Raw genomic sequence first — 16037 nt, 5'->3', positions numbered from 1 at the left:
TGATGTAACACATGATGGCAGCAGCAAAATGAACTCAGAAGTCTACAGAAATATTTTGTCTCCAGAAATAATACCTTTGTCTCCAAACCAGACAGTTACTGAGAAAAAGTCCTTGTGTCAACTTCCTTATGGTTCAACTAGCCCTGGTTTCTCCTAAATGTTTCTCTCGCTCTCTCTAGCGGTTGAACATACTGGAGGCAGAGCAGAATGGAGGGCACAACAGAACAAACTCAGGGAAGACTTACAATCCCCTTACACTTATTAAGTTGCATAACCGCAAACTGTCACCCAAATTTTCACAGAAATTAGCCAAGGTGCTTAGTTACTGGAAAAAGAGGGGGAGAGAGTGAGAAGAAAAAAGAGACCCTCTTTATGAGAACATGTGCTAACTGAATGAAAACTCATGTGTTACTATGGAGCATTGTATCTAAACAGTGTGATTACAGTATAGAGGACAGCTGCGAGCCAACCATGTCACTGTAAAGCAGAGAAATACACCCTGATCCCATGTCTTATGTAAGCGCTCTTTTGTCGGGGCTGTTAACCAGGGGGCACTTGTGTTTGTGTGTGTGTGTGTGTTTGACTGTTTGTGAGGAGGGGTCAGAAGAGATTAGCATCATGTGTAATAGTTCTGGCTACAGGCCAGCTCTTTCAAACACCGCATGCAGCCTATAATTGGGTCCAGGTCTTTCAGTTGTAAGTTCTGGAGCTGCTTGCAATTAAGAAAGCAAAAAATGAAGAATATGAACATTACAGAATAAAATTCATAAAATAATTTTAAAAAAATACTTGAATCTGAGCGGTCAGTCCTTGCAGATTCCTAATTTGAAATCATATCAAAATCTGTATGGGGAAATTATTCACCCTCATGACAAATTCCCAGTCACATGGATTCCTAAATTTTGCCTTATTTGGGCAGATTTTTCTGTACATTGTAGTGGACTATTTTTTCTTAACAGGAGCATTAGAATAAGGTCAGATAACATAATTTCTACTCATATCAATATTTCATGTCCACTTATTTATTTATTTGGTGTATAGTTATACAATAAAAAGAAATGTAAAGTTAATTGGCAGTCATTATCACAAAATACAAAGTGTTTAGGACACAACATAGCCTAATTATTTAAAATATTGAACATGTTGCCGAGATCCCGTTTTGATAATAGCCACCACCAGAATTTTTTAAGGCTCTACTTGTGATGTTCACATTTTCATGTAAAAATATTATGATTTCTAACAAAGATGGAAAGAGAATCTCTGCATTTGCATGACACAAATTGTACTACTCAAACTGCACTCCAACTTCAAACTGTTTTAACAATTTGGCTCTAGAGCAGCTCTGGAACAAATATGACTATTAAATTACTACCACCTTTAGAGCTGGTTAAAAAATGTTTGACTTCATGGATCAATTTGTCTCAAAACCTCTTCCGCAGCAGGTGGGGATTAGTTATGTAACCTAAAATGAAGGTGCTTCTTTGACATTTCTCCCTAAATCCAATTCAAATTAGACAAAATACATAGACATCAACGAGTTTGTAATGCATTGTAAAAACCTACAATCAATATTTACCTTTCAAGAATAAAAGTCTCTTTTATTCCCACCTAGAATCTATTTAATGAGACGCCAATGACGTCATCTACTGCCTCGCTTTAGTTTACTGTCAGTGGAGCCACAATGCGGAACTTAGCCTATGTCCTTAGAGTGTCTATGTCCCAGTTGGAGCTCTATAAAACCGCTTTGGGGCTCTTTGAGAGTTGATGTGATTGATGGTCGGCGTGTGAATACTAAACAGTGAAAGTGGTGGTGGCATGCTGAGAGCGCTACACAGAATAGGGTGAATGGAGTGTGTGTGCTCTGCGCATGCTTATGTGTGTTTCCAAAAGCTTGATGCTGTTCTGGGGCGTCCAAACAGAATTAAGCTCTGACTATCTGCCCTCGCTGCCAATGAGTCAAAGCACAGGCTCAGAGAAAGCATTAGCCACGCCTCCAAACCTACAAATGATTGCACACAGCTGTTTGCAAATACACCTTCACGTTGTGGTATAAAGCAATGAAAGCTCTTTGTTAAATCCAATGATCCCTGCTGGCCCCTAAATCTGGACTGTGGGGGGTCTTGGGGTGTTTTTTGTGGCATACGTTTTGTCCATAAAATGTGTGGCCCATACCAACCGAACTGACTGTTAGTTGCTGTTTTAGCAATGACATTCACAACATGTGATAAAAAATTGATTGAACTGGAGGTTGTGTTATTTTAGGAGTCTCCACTCCTTCCGCTCCACTGCTTTAGTCAGATGAATGGCGTTATTCCAAAGGGTTTTGTCTTGTTTTTGGATTTTGGAAGTGTTTTATTGCAACAGTGAATCATTTTCCCATTAAATCAGACACCCAGCCTGACACACATTTTGGATGAGCGTGAGTTTGTGTTTGACCCTTGAGATGTGCTGTGGTGAATACAACACAGCTTTTTATGCTTTCTCATGATCGGCATGAAGAGGAGTACTGTCATTATTGGGAACAAGAACTTCTTTCTTTTCTAAGCACTTCCAAATACAGCATTTCTTTATTGACTTTTCAGTTGCTGAATGAATGTGAAAGCATATTTGTGTTTTCCCTCAAAGCTGTGATCAAGTCACGTCAGAATGATCGTATTTATGAGCTGAGCACCCATTAAAGCAACCACCATCATAAAGTTTTAATTACTTGTGGGGAACTCTTTATGTCCAGAATTTCTAAATAGGAGGAGTCCAAAATTAAAAGTATAATTACTAAAGCACCATGGTATTTGATCATAATAAGAAGTTGTGAATAATGTGGTTTATACATTGTAGTAGTTTATTGTAGTTTGCTAGTTTTACTAGATTATGTTACCCATCATTCTCTGTGGCCATCCTTTGCTCTTTGTTTTGTGAAGCTAAACTTATTTGTTGGAAATTGAAAAACAGAAAAAGAAATATGTAACTCAGAAATATGAAAATGTACTGTAACTTTTGAGCAAAAAAACCCATAACATTTTTTTTTATTATTTGGTTAATTTTATTATCAGATAAATGATAAGCCAATTATTTCATATATTTATATTGATCTGATCATTTTTACCCAGGTAAACTTACTACGCAACTTACATAAAGCTTACAAAAACACTACCTTTTTTTGTTGCTTTTTTTGTTTTATTTTTGTGCCATTCTAAACACAGATTACTATAAAAAATCATGCACAAAATCTGCACTAAAATAAAATGGATTGTACTGATAATTGCAGTATATAGTAAATAAGAGTATATTATAATATTATTGTTAATCATATTAAAATATATATAAAAATATAAAAATATACATAACTTAAAAATACATCAAATATACATGTGTGGTTAGTATATGAGCATTATAGTGTCAGAAACATGTTGTTTTTGTGTGTTGTAGAGGTACTAGACAAATTATGTTAAAGTACTCTTAAAAAACACAGAAAATATACTGGTTATTTTCTGCCAGGATGTTATACATTAATTTCCCAGACATTTCTGTTAAACCTAAAACACAACACAATGCAGTACAAAATTCAGGTAAAACACCTGTCCAAAAAATAAATAATAATTCATATTAATACAGTACACTGTGCCCTTTTTTGTAGATCAAAATGCATCAGATTGTCAATTTAGGAAGACATGGCTAAAATCATTGTATCCACTGGCATTCTGGAATCATCCAGGTCACACCCAGAGAACAAATATACAGTCCATTAACAGCGACTTCCTCAGAAACCCTCCCCTGACTGCAGATCTGCTGACTTAATATTAACATTTCAGCCTCAAACCCTCCTTTTATCACAAGTACATCATAGAGTTCAGAGAGGAGTCGCTGCATCCCTGGAGAGGCTGATGAGCAATGAGAGGAGGAGAGCTGAAGCATATAGAGAATACATAAAAAATTATTTTCTGGTGTAACATTAATTTAAAGACATCAAGGTAAAGCAGAGTCAACAGGTGAGTTGCATCACTGAATGAGTCCAAAGCATTTGACTGTAACCAGAAAGCTGTCCTCCAAAATGACCCCTTTCCCAAGTAAGCTGTTTGACCAGTTGCGTTTCACAGCTGAAATCTTTGAGTTGAAGCACAACAGTTTCTCTCCCACTCACTTTCCTCTCTGACCTCTCCACCCTCTCTCCATTAATCATCAACACATGTCCAGAGAGGAACGGACCCAGTTCAGTCTCAAAACACTGAGCTTTTGAATGCATTTCATTTAGTGTTGATTTATGGATATTCCTACTTAACCCTCTGAGCCCGACAAACGCGAATACGCGTTTTGGGGCAGATTTTCCTGATGAGGCAGAAATGAGCTTGAATTACTCTGCCATTTTTGATCGTTCAGATAAGAGCAATACACCATTCGAATCTGTAAGGGGTCTTCTTTTATTTGTATTCACTCATAATAACAACTAAACTTTGTGCGTTTGAAGAATAAAGAAAACAAACAGCTTGCGCTCTCGGTCTTCTCCGTCTCCGCGATCTGTTTTCAGAAATGCGTCACTAAAATGAAGTGTAACTCAGCGAATACTCAACACAGAAACATGAGAGTTATCTCTATAGAAAGCTTGAAGTGTCTTCTTTCAAATGAAGTACGTCATATCGAAAACAAATATTCTGTGATGAAGTAATCCGTATGAAACCAACACGATGTCCAGTCTGTCCCGTCTAACTCATTATTTTTAATGAGATCCCGCCCCCTCGCGTTCACATGCAAATAACCACGTGACGCGCGCGCGCGGAGCATAAACAAAGCGCCAGTGAAGTTCATCGCTGCTGCTGTTACTTTCTGGAAGAAGACGCGCTGAGTAAAGGCTGGATTTCCCTCAAAATCGATCTGATGAGTAAGTAATGTTTATTTTCTGCATTAGTTAACGTGTTATTGTGACATAAACTTGAACACATTACTAGTTGGGTTGTTCCCAAATTACAACACGATGAATGCTACGCATCTCAGAATGTTTAGACCATGTTTATTATTAATAATCTGTTCACAAATATATTTTAATAACGTGCTAAACGATAACAATTAGTTCTCAGATATAAAATATATGTTTTATAGTACGAAGTATATCCTTTTATAGTACAGAGTCTATGACTGCAGAATCATATCTTTTATACTATAAAATCATACATGATGTTCAGGATGACTATAATTCCTGACTAAAATGTTTGAAATCCAGTAAAACATTGTGAATATGATGGGCAATTCATTGTATTTAAATTTCTTACGGCGCGAGTATAAAACAATAAAAGTAATATGAGAGTACATTGTAACATGATGAATGCTACGAGTCTACGTATGTTTAGTTTAGAACATGTTTATGATTAATAGCCTACTCTGTTCAAAAATAGATTTTAATAACGTGCTAAACAATAATAATTAGTTTCTCAGATATAAAATGTTTTTTTTTAACGATAATACAAAGCATGAATGAGTCTATGACTACAAAACCTATATAAAATATATATAGAGATGCTCCTGATATAAACATGCTCACAAATGTTTTTTCTCTTTTTTTGGTTGTTTGTATTTTATTGAATCAGACACCTGCACCACAGATGATGAATCCTGCTGACTTTCAGTCTCTAACATCAGAAGTTCAACTTCAACAGAAGAATCTGTTGCAGGAACATGTCAAAGTCTGTTCACATCTCTGTGGTTAGATCAGTGCACAATAATGTGTCTTTGACCTTCATTATGTATGTTTTGATTATACTGTGTTGTAAATAAAATACAAATCATTTAAGAAACCCATTTTTTCAGTCTCCTCACACTCTCTGTCTTACCTGCCTCAGTCACAGTCACACTGATGGGCCATTAGCACCTTTAGGGGAGGGCCCTTTGTCTCTCAGGTGAGAACCACTTAATATTCAAGCCCACTACCACTCCCTCGCATACTGGCTCTCGATCACAAAACATGTCTTTAAAAATTTAAATCAATGTATTGTTTTCTGTGAGCAAATAAACAAGATGATTTTCACATAATTGTGAAGTAAATATTCTAGCCTGCAAGATCTGGTTATCAAAAGTCTTGTGATCAGTTGTTCTGTATGTGTTTTATGGTCTTATTTGAGTGACTTCAAAATGTTAGTTTTTCACTAACCACGCATAAACGTTGTTTTCTCAAAAACACAATCATGTACATAAATGCTGCTAACATATTATTGTAGCCCTGTTTGTGCTGTTTACAGTGTTATTAGACTTTAGCCATTTATATTTTTATAAGCAACTGAAAAAAGCACAAATGTCAGGGCATGTCGAAAGTTCTCCAGGTCCCCAAAACACCCTCAGGGCCCAGAGGGTTAAACTCTAATAATAATGTTTTTGACAAAGTTCAGCTTTAGCATGTATGTCAAATTTGCAATCGTTCTCTTCCAGGAAAATGAACCAAAATAATGATGACTCATCCTGCACTACAAAGATCTGGTATCCAATCAGATGCTCTCTAGAGTGAGAATAATGTCCCGCCCACCAATACCACATGCAAGTGTGATAATGTGATAATATAAACCCTTTCATTTCCACATTTTTTAAAGTTTCTTTTTTAATTTGGTTACTTTTAGGCCTATCATCAAATAAATTATATATTCTTACTTTCACAACTGTTTTTGTCCAATGCAGCCAGTGCACAGAATGTGTGGTCTATTTTTTACATACATTACTGTGAAAAATATGCAAAAAAAATATAAATAAATAAACGGGACTGTATTATGTTAATTGTACACAATATAGTATATAGTAAAAAACATTAACAGTTGTTATTGTTAATATATAAACAATAAATTAACAATAATTGTTCTTTTTTATATGCAGAACAGTTTTTTTCAATTTGTTTTACAATTTCTGACTAATGAAAGTTCATGGCTGTGAATAACATTTAGTTTCAAAATCACAAAATGGTCCACGCTTCTTTTCTTCTTTTATTTTGTTTTAGTTTTTATTTTTACATCACATCTTGCAACACAGGACATACAGAATAAAGGTTTCTTCTTTTTGCCGTCTTCAGTTAATCCTATAAAATATGGAAATGATTATATATGATCACATTTTGCCATGCTGCTTAAATCGTACAACCTTAATTTGCAATTCCATAGTTTTGTCAAACTCTATATCAGGGTTCCTCATATCCTTTCTGACCTGCAGAGTTTAGCGCAACCCCTGATCAAACTCATCTACCTGTGATTTTCTATCCTAAAGACCTTAATTAGCTTCCTCAGCTGTGTTTGAGCTAAACTCTGCAAGTTTCTATATTCTATAGTTAGCTATATTCAGCATTATATGCTAGCTTAAGCCTCTAACAATTCTCCAAATATGGTTTGGTTTCTGGGTCTAATTCCATTTGTCACATGTATAATTGTGTTCATTGGTGTTGCCTTGCCCAGATCCGGTATTTATTCAACATGTCTGTGCGGGAGAGAAACAGCCGCAGTTATCTCCAGTGATAATAGCAGTGTGACATAAGAGGATCCGTCAGTGTGGGTCCAGCCATGTTTTGGAGAACAAAAGGCGGAGAGAAAAACAGAGTTAGCATCATGGAAAAGCAATGCAGAACCAGCTGTGACCAGATTTATTGAATAAAAACATTTTAGCCAAGTTATTATAAGTGCTCAGAGAGTGATAACTACTGTAAACAAAGGAAAGCATTATACATCATCTCACATAGGCTAGACACATACACTAAAAACATTATGCTGCTTTATATGCTAAAAAATGCCTGCTGATGTGGAAAAAGTCATATGACTGAAATGAAAAGAATATGCCACTTCACTGTTGCAGCGTAAAGATGACATTAGACTATGATTTGTTTTGTGACAGATTGTGGTGGCTCAACTATGCTTAGCTTCAGAGAAAATGCATGTAAACTGATATCAAATTAATCTAAAAGCTTTGTAGCCATCTTTGAAACAGTCAACTGTTTCTGCCAATAAAAATGTCTAAGGTTATGCTATATGGAATCAGTTATGTAATTGCTGAAGACGGCCAAGAAGAATACATCAGCATATGGAAGCCTCAATTATATCCCCTGGCTGCCCTGCACTGGACAACATATTAATCTATTGCTCTGATTTCACCCAGTTCAACTATATATGATCAGTTGCTTGTGGGATTTTCCAAAAAACAAAACCAAAAAAATACTTAGAGGAGTCACAGACATGCACATAGATGAAGAAATGATAAAGACACTGCGCTGTTGCTTTAGACAGTATTTCAGACATGATTCATCCAAAATGTGCAGGAAACTCACTGGCGTGTAATGATGACAACAGATTGTCTGTCATGCATGGGCTGCCTCCCCTTTCCTGCATCTCATGTGAATGTGTGAGGCCTGTGCAATTGCTCATGACTGGGATCCAAGCACGTTCTCAATGAGATAAATCTGCAATTGCATTTTCCACTTATCTGCCTTGTCTCCTGGAGCCATCCCTGCCTCCATCCACCCATTTCTTTGTAAAAACATGGCATAATTCCAGCCCAACCACAGTCTCCTGGTGTAGAACTCCAGAAATTCTTCTTTTAGATTTGTTTAATAGTAGTATAACTTAATCGTAATAATTTTATTTATATAATAAAATATGGCTACTTTTCTCATATATATTTATACACATTTTATACACACACTACCGTTCAAAAGTTTGAGGTCACTACGATTATTTGAATGTCTCTTAGGTTCACCAAGACTGCGTTTATATGATCAGAAATACAGTAAAACAATATTGGTAAATATTGTTACAATTTAAAATAACTTTTTTTTCTATTTTTATTATATTCCTGGTGGCATAGCTGAAGTTTCAGCCATTACTTCTATCTTCAGTGTCACATGATCCTTCAGAAATCCTTCTAATATGCTCAAGTAACATTTAAGTAAAATTTAGGATTCTATGATGAAGAGAAAGTTCAAAAGAACAGCATTTATTTGGAATAAAATATTTTGTAACATTATTAATCTATATAAATTACATTATAAACATTAGAAATGATACCTTTCATCAATTTAATGCACTCTGGCAGAATAAAATTATATTAGCACTCCTCAGTTGTTTGATGACCCTTCGCCAAGACCCCTCGTTACTGTTGCTATGTCCGACAAGCCATGCCATTCTCACGCCACATATCATGTTCTCACGCAGTGAAAAATACATTGCAAAGCAAAGAGGGAACTGACAGACAAGCCGACAGACAAGTCACAGAGCAGGTTACTTTTGAAACAAAGTATTAGCTAATTTTGTCTTTTTTTTTTCATTTTATGGCTTTTTAATGTGTTGTGACAGATCGCTGTAGCGCCTCAGTTCAAGCAGTTTGCGAATTTATCATCTCTTCCTATTTACTAGTTATTGCATGAAGTAAACATGAATTAATATCAGAAGATATCTTGTGTCAACTGTGAAAGGACATCAATACAATACACATTTTTTAAGTTCAGGCCCACCACCTGACATTGAGCTACTCTCTCGTCTGGTTTGTTTGTCAGACAAAAATGGTGGACTCGGCATTATGATCCATCAGATCGCCTGTGAATCAAACTCCCTGTGAAAGGTCAAATTTATTTTGTATTTGAATTTAAATGTGGAAAAGTCTTGAGCATACTATGATTTATTAAATGTATTACTTATGTGGGATAAAGTGTGCAAATTACATTTTAATTTTTGATATTTAGTCTAAATTACTCAATATCACTCCCTCAACGACTGAATGACCTAATGACCAGTATTTATAGGCTGTGGACAGCATGAGACGTGAGAGGAAGGTTGAATTGCTCATTAAGACAAGTTGCAGTGTGGTAGACACTCTAATCTTCTACAATCCCTGTTGTCTCAAATGCAACATTCCCATCTCCTCTCATACACGCTCTGCTAGTCTCAAGTGCTTAACTCGTTATATTCCAATTATCAGCGATTGTGTTTCACCCATTCGGCATGAAAGACACAATGAATAAAAGATCAGTGTTTTTCTAAGGCCCACGTCAGTGGCGGTGGAAGATTAGCTGACATTGGAGTACAGACACATCTGTTTAATTCAAGTGTGAACGTGGCCTTGGGCGAAAAATCATGTACTAATTTTGAGAGAATGTGATCTTTTCTTTTCTTTCATTTAGAAGGATTCTACAGTGCAAGTTTAAAGTAGATTTTTATTGTTTAATTTTCAACAAACATTAAAAAAATACTGTGCTGCAATTCCCACAGATGTCTTCTGCTGCTGAGGACACCATAAGGGCTGCAACTGTAATAGATACAACAGCTTGGCTAATTTGTGGTACCTTGGGAAAGATGTGTTTTTGAGTGCACATGAACCCTTCTGACAGGATCTATGCATTTCCATGGAGATTCGAAAGGATCATCAGTGGAACAATTGACTTGTGCATCTGCATCATGACAGCTGGGCTCACCCCATTAGTATTCAGTTCAAGGCCTGGTGAATGCAACCACTTTCCAAAAGAGACACGCATATTGTCACAGATTAAGTCCATCTATCAGGATGTTCTTGTTTCCTGACCATCCCTAAACCATCACATATTTACCAACTAGTCTGGTTCAAAGGCATTGGACCGTGAGTGTCAGAGAGAGATCAGATTTCTGATAAAGTCTGAGACCACTAGTGAAAATGTTGTTTTCTATTTTCTATTACAAATTATATTATCTGCAGAGTATAAACTGTATAAAATGTATATTTTTAAAACATAGTTTTGATATTTGTAATGTCCATGACTACACCAGATTTCAAACAGCTGATGTCAGAAATTAGTTTATTTCATTAGTGAGCAAGAAATGTTGCTGAATCTTAAATATTTATGCTACATTTTATGCCATAAATGAACCTCTTTGTTTATTTCTCTTTAACCAGAATTTTAAATCCCAAATTTTCAATGTGGACATTTGGAACCTATTCATTTTATACAGTGTATTCTGTTCCACAAACAAATAAAAAAATGGGGTTTTATTGCATCACAAATGACATAAAAATACAGTGAAAACAGTAATATTGTGAAATGTTATTATAGCTAACATTTCTAATATGCTGATTTGTGCTGAAAGAACATTACTTATTATTATCACAGTTGTGCTGCTTAATATTTTTGTGGAAAATGTTTTTTTCAGGATTCTTTGATAAATATAAATTTAAAATGAACAGCATTTATTTGAAATTGAACAATTTAAAAGTAATCACTGTCACTTTTGATCAATTTAATGCATCCTTGAGTTAAAAAAATATTCAAAACAAAACATACCCAAACTTTTAAAAAGTAGCATAAGTATAAACATTAACCAACACTTTATTATTTTTTGCCATTTTATTGTTTAGTAACGCCATAAAGAACTGCCATGCCGTGTATGTAATGTGAATGTTTAACATGTTGAGACTCAAAGCACAGTGATGTAGCCTTGCAGCGATCAGCCGTGTTCCCATAGAGCCCTCTAAAGACTCACAGTGACCCAAGGCAGACATGCCAGCGATCCCAGCTCCCCTTTGTGGCAGGTTACTAAACGCTAGAGTGATCAAAACAGGGCCAAGTTCCACCTCCTCCATCCCTCTCTTTTCAGCCCTCCCCTTCTCTCTCTCTTTTTTGTTTGTCTGTCCACTGCCTCCCAGGCTGTCTGTCTCCAATAGTGATGTGCTGGGAACAATGGTGAACTCTTTGTACCATGAAGTGCTATGGAGGCAGGGCCACATGAAAGGGCGCTTTAATAAAAAGCCTTTAAGAAACGATGGAAGACATTTTTCTCTGCTAAATTATTGCACAGTTTGGTTGAGTGTATTAAACATTCTGATAACAAGTGACATGCATCATTATGGGAGATACTTGAGATAGCATGCATTAACATCAACTTCTGTTACTACTGAAATAACGAGTAGCTCAAATGTGACCTTTAGGATGAATGTCCAATGACCAAGCTCCCTCATACATATTACATCAGATTATTAAGTGAGTTTGGCTGCGTGGTGCTGACAATAGAGAGATGGCCACAAATTACTTTAAACAGTGGCCAGTCAAGGTTTTAAGACCAGGATGCAGAGTATTGCCATCCAAGCAGTCTTGGACTGATTTTTAGGCCTGTTTATCTGACATCTGAGGCCCAAACATTCTGTTAACTGCACTTTGAAACTTATTTTTCAGGTGAGATACTTCTGTGCTTGTTTTTATCCCCCAGCAAAACAAAGCATTTTGTCTCATATTTTCTTAAAGTCATTATGATATTGAAATTAATCCCATATCTATACTTTAAACTAGTGTTATTGATTTTATTGTGAACAATTCATGTGTGTACAGTACATTTCATGTTTTAAATATTTTTTGACCTCCTATTTTTTTTCATCTAAATATCCTAACTCAGTCTTCTCTCTGTTGACATATGCCAGACTTCTCCAATCAATTCACGTCTGCATCTAATCAAATCTGAATCATTTCTCAACTAATTTGTCCAAACTTTGTTCCTTCAGTTCCTTAAACAATCATTCAATGAAGGTTGTCTGTTTGTTCATTAGGTCTAATTAATCAACTTAGGTCTAGTTCATTAGGTCTCCTTTCTATATGATATTAAATGCTATATGCTCTTAGCCTTCTAGTCACACACTTCTAAATGCAGAAGCTGTGAAATTATACCATAGTGCACTATGTGTCATTTACTCTATACAAAATAAAGTGAATGAGTGGATGAGTGATTGATTTTAGAAGAAGCTTTTAAACGAGTGAACGTGTCTGTTCGTTTAAGTTAGCGAACAAGAATGATTTATTTAAAACAAAGAATCATTCATGAAATGAAACACTACTATGCAAACTTTCAAAGAAAGAAGTCCAACGACTTTACATATCCAACACAGGGCTCATATAAGCTAAGTGTCTAGTGAAACTTTTCTTCCTTTTCACCACATTAATCTGTCAAGCCTCTCGCCTTTTCTGGACGCAAAACAACAGCGGTATTCAGTGTTGTTGTGATTTAGAGTGTGCTGCTTGGTCTCAGAGTTAAATCTTTAGCATTTGTCTGCATAGAGAATACTGTGCTACAGGATAAACAACCGCTTAACAGCACACTGCATTTGAAAGTCAGAAACACTGATGCACTGATCGCAGATGAAGGCACCCAGTTAAAACCCTTGCTGTTAATGCAATGCACGACTCTCTGGTGTGTTTTCCCAGTCACCTTAAACTAACAAGCCATATGTTGTTCTACAAGGCACTGAAAAAAAACAAAGAATCTGGTTGTGACTATGCTGTTTATGCTATTAGTGTCATAAAGAGAGAATTTATTCCATATATAAGGGCTCAGACTCAAACAACCTGCAGAATAACTGAAAACTCTTGACGTACTGCAGCATACCACAAAATTTGTAGGCAGTTAGATGCATCTACATAGTGTACAAACTCTTCAACACCTGCAAATAAGTAAGTGCATGCACATTTACTGCTAAGCATCTAATTTCTTCAATGAAACATGCCTACATTTTAACATTCCAAAAGAAAACTGGGAAAACAAACTAAGCAATAGCATTTCTAGTCCTGTCGTGACAGCAGTTGTGATATTGTTTTTTGCTATCGCAAATTCTTTGCCCTGAGGTTTAACTTGGCACAGATGCAAGCCTTTCTAATCATTGCTTTGAGCTGACAAAACCTCCCACATTTCAAAATAACATCCTGGTGCAGACAGTGTGATGACAATTTTAGATTCCAAGGACAGTTAACTTCCCTTCTTCCTGGTTACCATTGTACTCTTGTGATAGCAGAGCTCCTCAGGGATGAATGCAACCCCCCTTTTTCCATACCACTAACTCACAATGGCTTAGGAAGAACTTTTACATGCATGACATAAAGCTTGTGGGATGCTGCAGTACATGTGTTTACTACTACAGTTGTGCCTGGATGATACCTTCTTAAACTGACCGAAATTATCATTATATACTTAAAATTAGTCACACAATAGTATAATAAAATGTGCGCTACAATATACATTACATTACATAAAACATTATAATGTTTGTTATTGTTTTTTATGTAATGTTTTTGAAAGAAGTCTCTTATACTCATAGTATTATTGTGAAATATTATTAAAGTTTAAAATAACTTTTTACAATTTGAATATATTTTACAATGTAATTTATACCTGTGATGGCAAAAGCTAAATTTTCAGCAGCCGTTGTTCCAGTCTTCAGTGTTACTTTGCATATATATGAAGAATCTAAAAAATATATAGTTTTGATTTGTTAGACATTTTTGTTCACCTCAAAATTCCCACACTACCTTTTTCAAATGTGGAAAATAGAAACTATGAATAAAAAAAAAATTGGTATGTGTGTCCAAATGTTTGACTTGTAGTGTACATGACTGTATGCATAAAAGCATGTTAACTGGGTGGTTGGTTTACATGTTGACACAGCTCTTTGAGCTCAGATTCCTTTGTTCAGTCATGTTTCTTTGACATATAGAGCCAGGAAGGATCTAAAACAAACAGGACATTTGAACATAGAAAAGAGATATGCAGCCTATGAGGCATTATGCAGTGAACCCACGACCAATGTACAGTCATCTGGAGAAGATATGTGGAAGCAGCCCCGTTCTTGGGTGTTGAAATTTTATTCGATTTTCTAGAAGAGCTTCAAGTGTCAAAGCAGGAATGCCTTGATGACAGTAACTTTTGGCTATGAACTCTCTGACCTTTTTGCTTGTTGATTTCAGATGAACTAATTTTTAAATGAAAGGAAATCATGAACTGATTATACCATCATAGAAAGATTAAACAAAACCATTTCATGTAATACTCTTTGTTTAATATGCTCCACATTATGTTTGTGTGTAATAACATCCATAAGTCATAACTGAATGACATGTGATCTACAATTTATAGAGGGCAATTTACATCAACCATAAAGAACTGTTGCCCAAGCATCCATGACATGCTTTCAAGTGATTTCATTTAGACAGTTTTGACTCCATCATGCATTCATGCTATGTGTTGCAATTATGGATTCTGGGGTTAATGTAAGGTTAACGTACACTCACAATTATAAACTGTGGATATAAAAACAAAATATAATTTATTAGTTGTGAAATGTACAAAGAGATCAGCCCTGTAAAATGTGCTTTAAATTATCATGAGTTAATGTGGTTTTTCAGAACAGATGCAACTCGCACATATAACTAACTACCACCTCCTAGTGGTTACTTGAAAGCACTTGGAGTTTAAAAGTAAAACATATCTAAATATAATATAAAAGAGTGAGTTTTAATAGAAAATGCAAAAAAATACATTGTTTTTTTTTTTTTTTTTTTTATTAAGGATTTTCAAACAACCGAGACAAAGACAATCAAACAAACAGACAAACAAACAAACCCCAAGCGCTGCAAGTTAAATAAAATGTACAAGTGTATCTGTTAACAAAACACATAATAAATCAAAACAAAAGAAGCCAAAACTCTCTAAAAAAAAAAAAAATAAAAAATAAAATTTTGTGTAGGAAGGATTGGAGAGGTTCCCAAAGTCTCCTGAATTTGTCCTGTTTGTGGTTGAGGTCATAAGTTAATTTCTCCAAAGGAAGAAAGGCTGACAGCTGAGAAATCCACATGGAAATAGTTGGAATCTGAGATGTGGACCGTTTTAGTAATATACATTTCTTAGCCAGAAATATAAGGGTAGTAAACAGAGATTTGAGGTCCGAGTCAAAAAGGTCTTTAGGAATGTCATTCAACAAAAAAAGTGAGGGGGATAAAATTAAACGTTTCCCTAATATCTCCTGGATTGCAAAGTGGACCCCTCTCCAAAATGGTTGGATGTGAACACAGGACCAAAATACATGGAAGAATGTGCCCTTACAAGTTTTGCATTTAACAGAGGTCGGAACAACCTGGGAACATTTTATGCAGTCGAACAGGTGTAAAATTCTGTGGAAAAATTTAAAGTTTTGTTCATGTATGGAAATTGAGGTACATTTTGGAAAGATCTTGGTCCAATCTTCCGAATTATAAACAAAACTCCTAGGTCCCGTTCCCATAATGGTTTCAAAGAATCATACACTGA

The sequence above is a fragment of the Barbus barbus genome (assembly GCF_936440315.1).
Source record: "Barbus barbus genome assembly, chromosome: 16".
In the NCBI taxonomy this organism is placed as follows: Eukaryota; Metazoa; Chordata; class Actinopteri; order Cypriniformes; family Cyprinidae; genus Barbus; species Barbus barbus.
Note: the sequence above shows the minus strand (reverse complement) of the source record.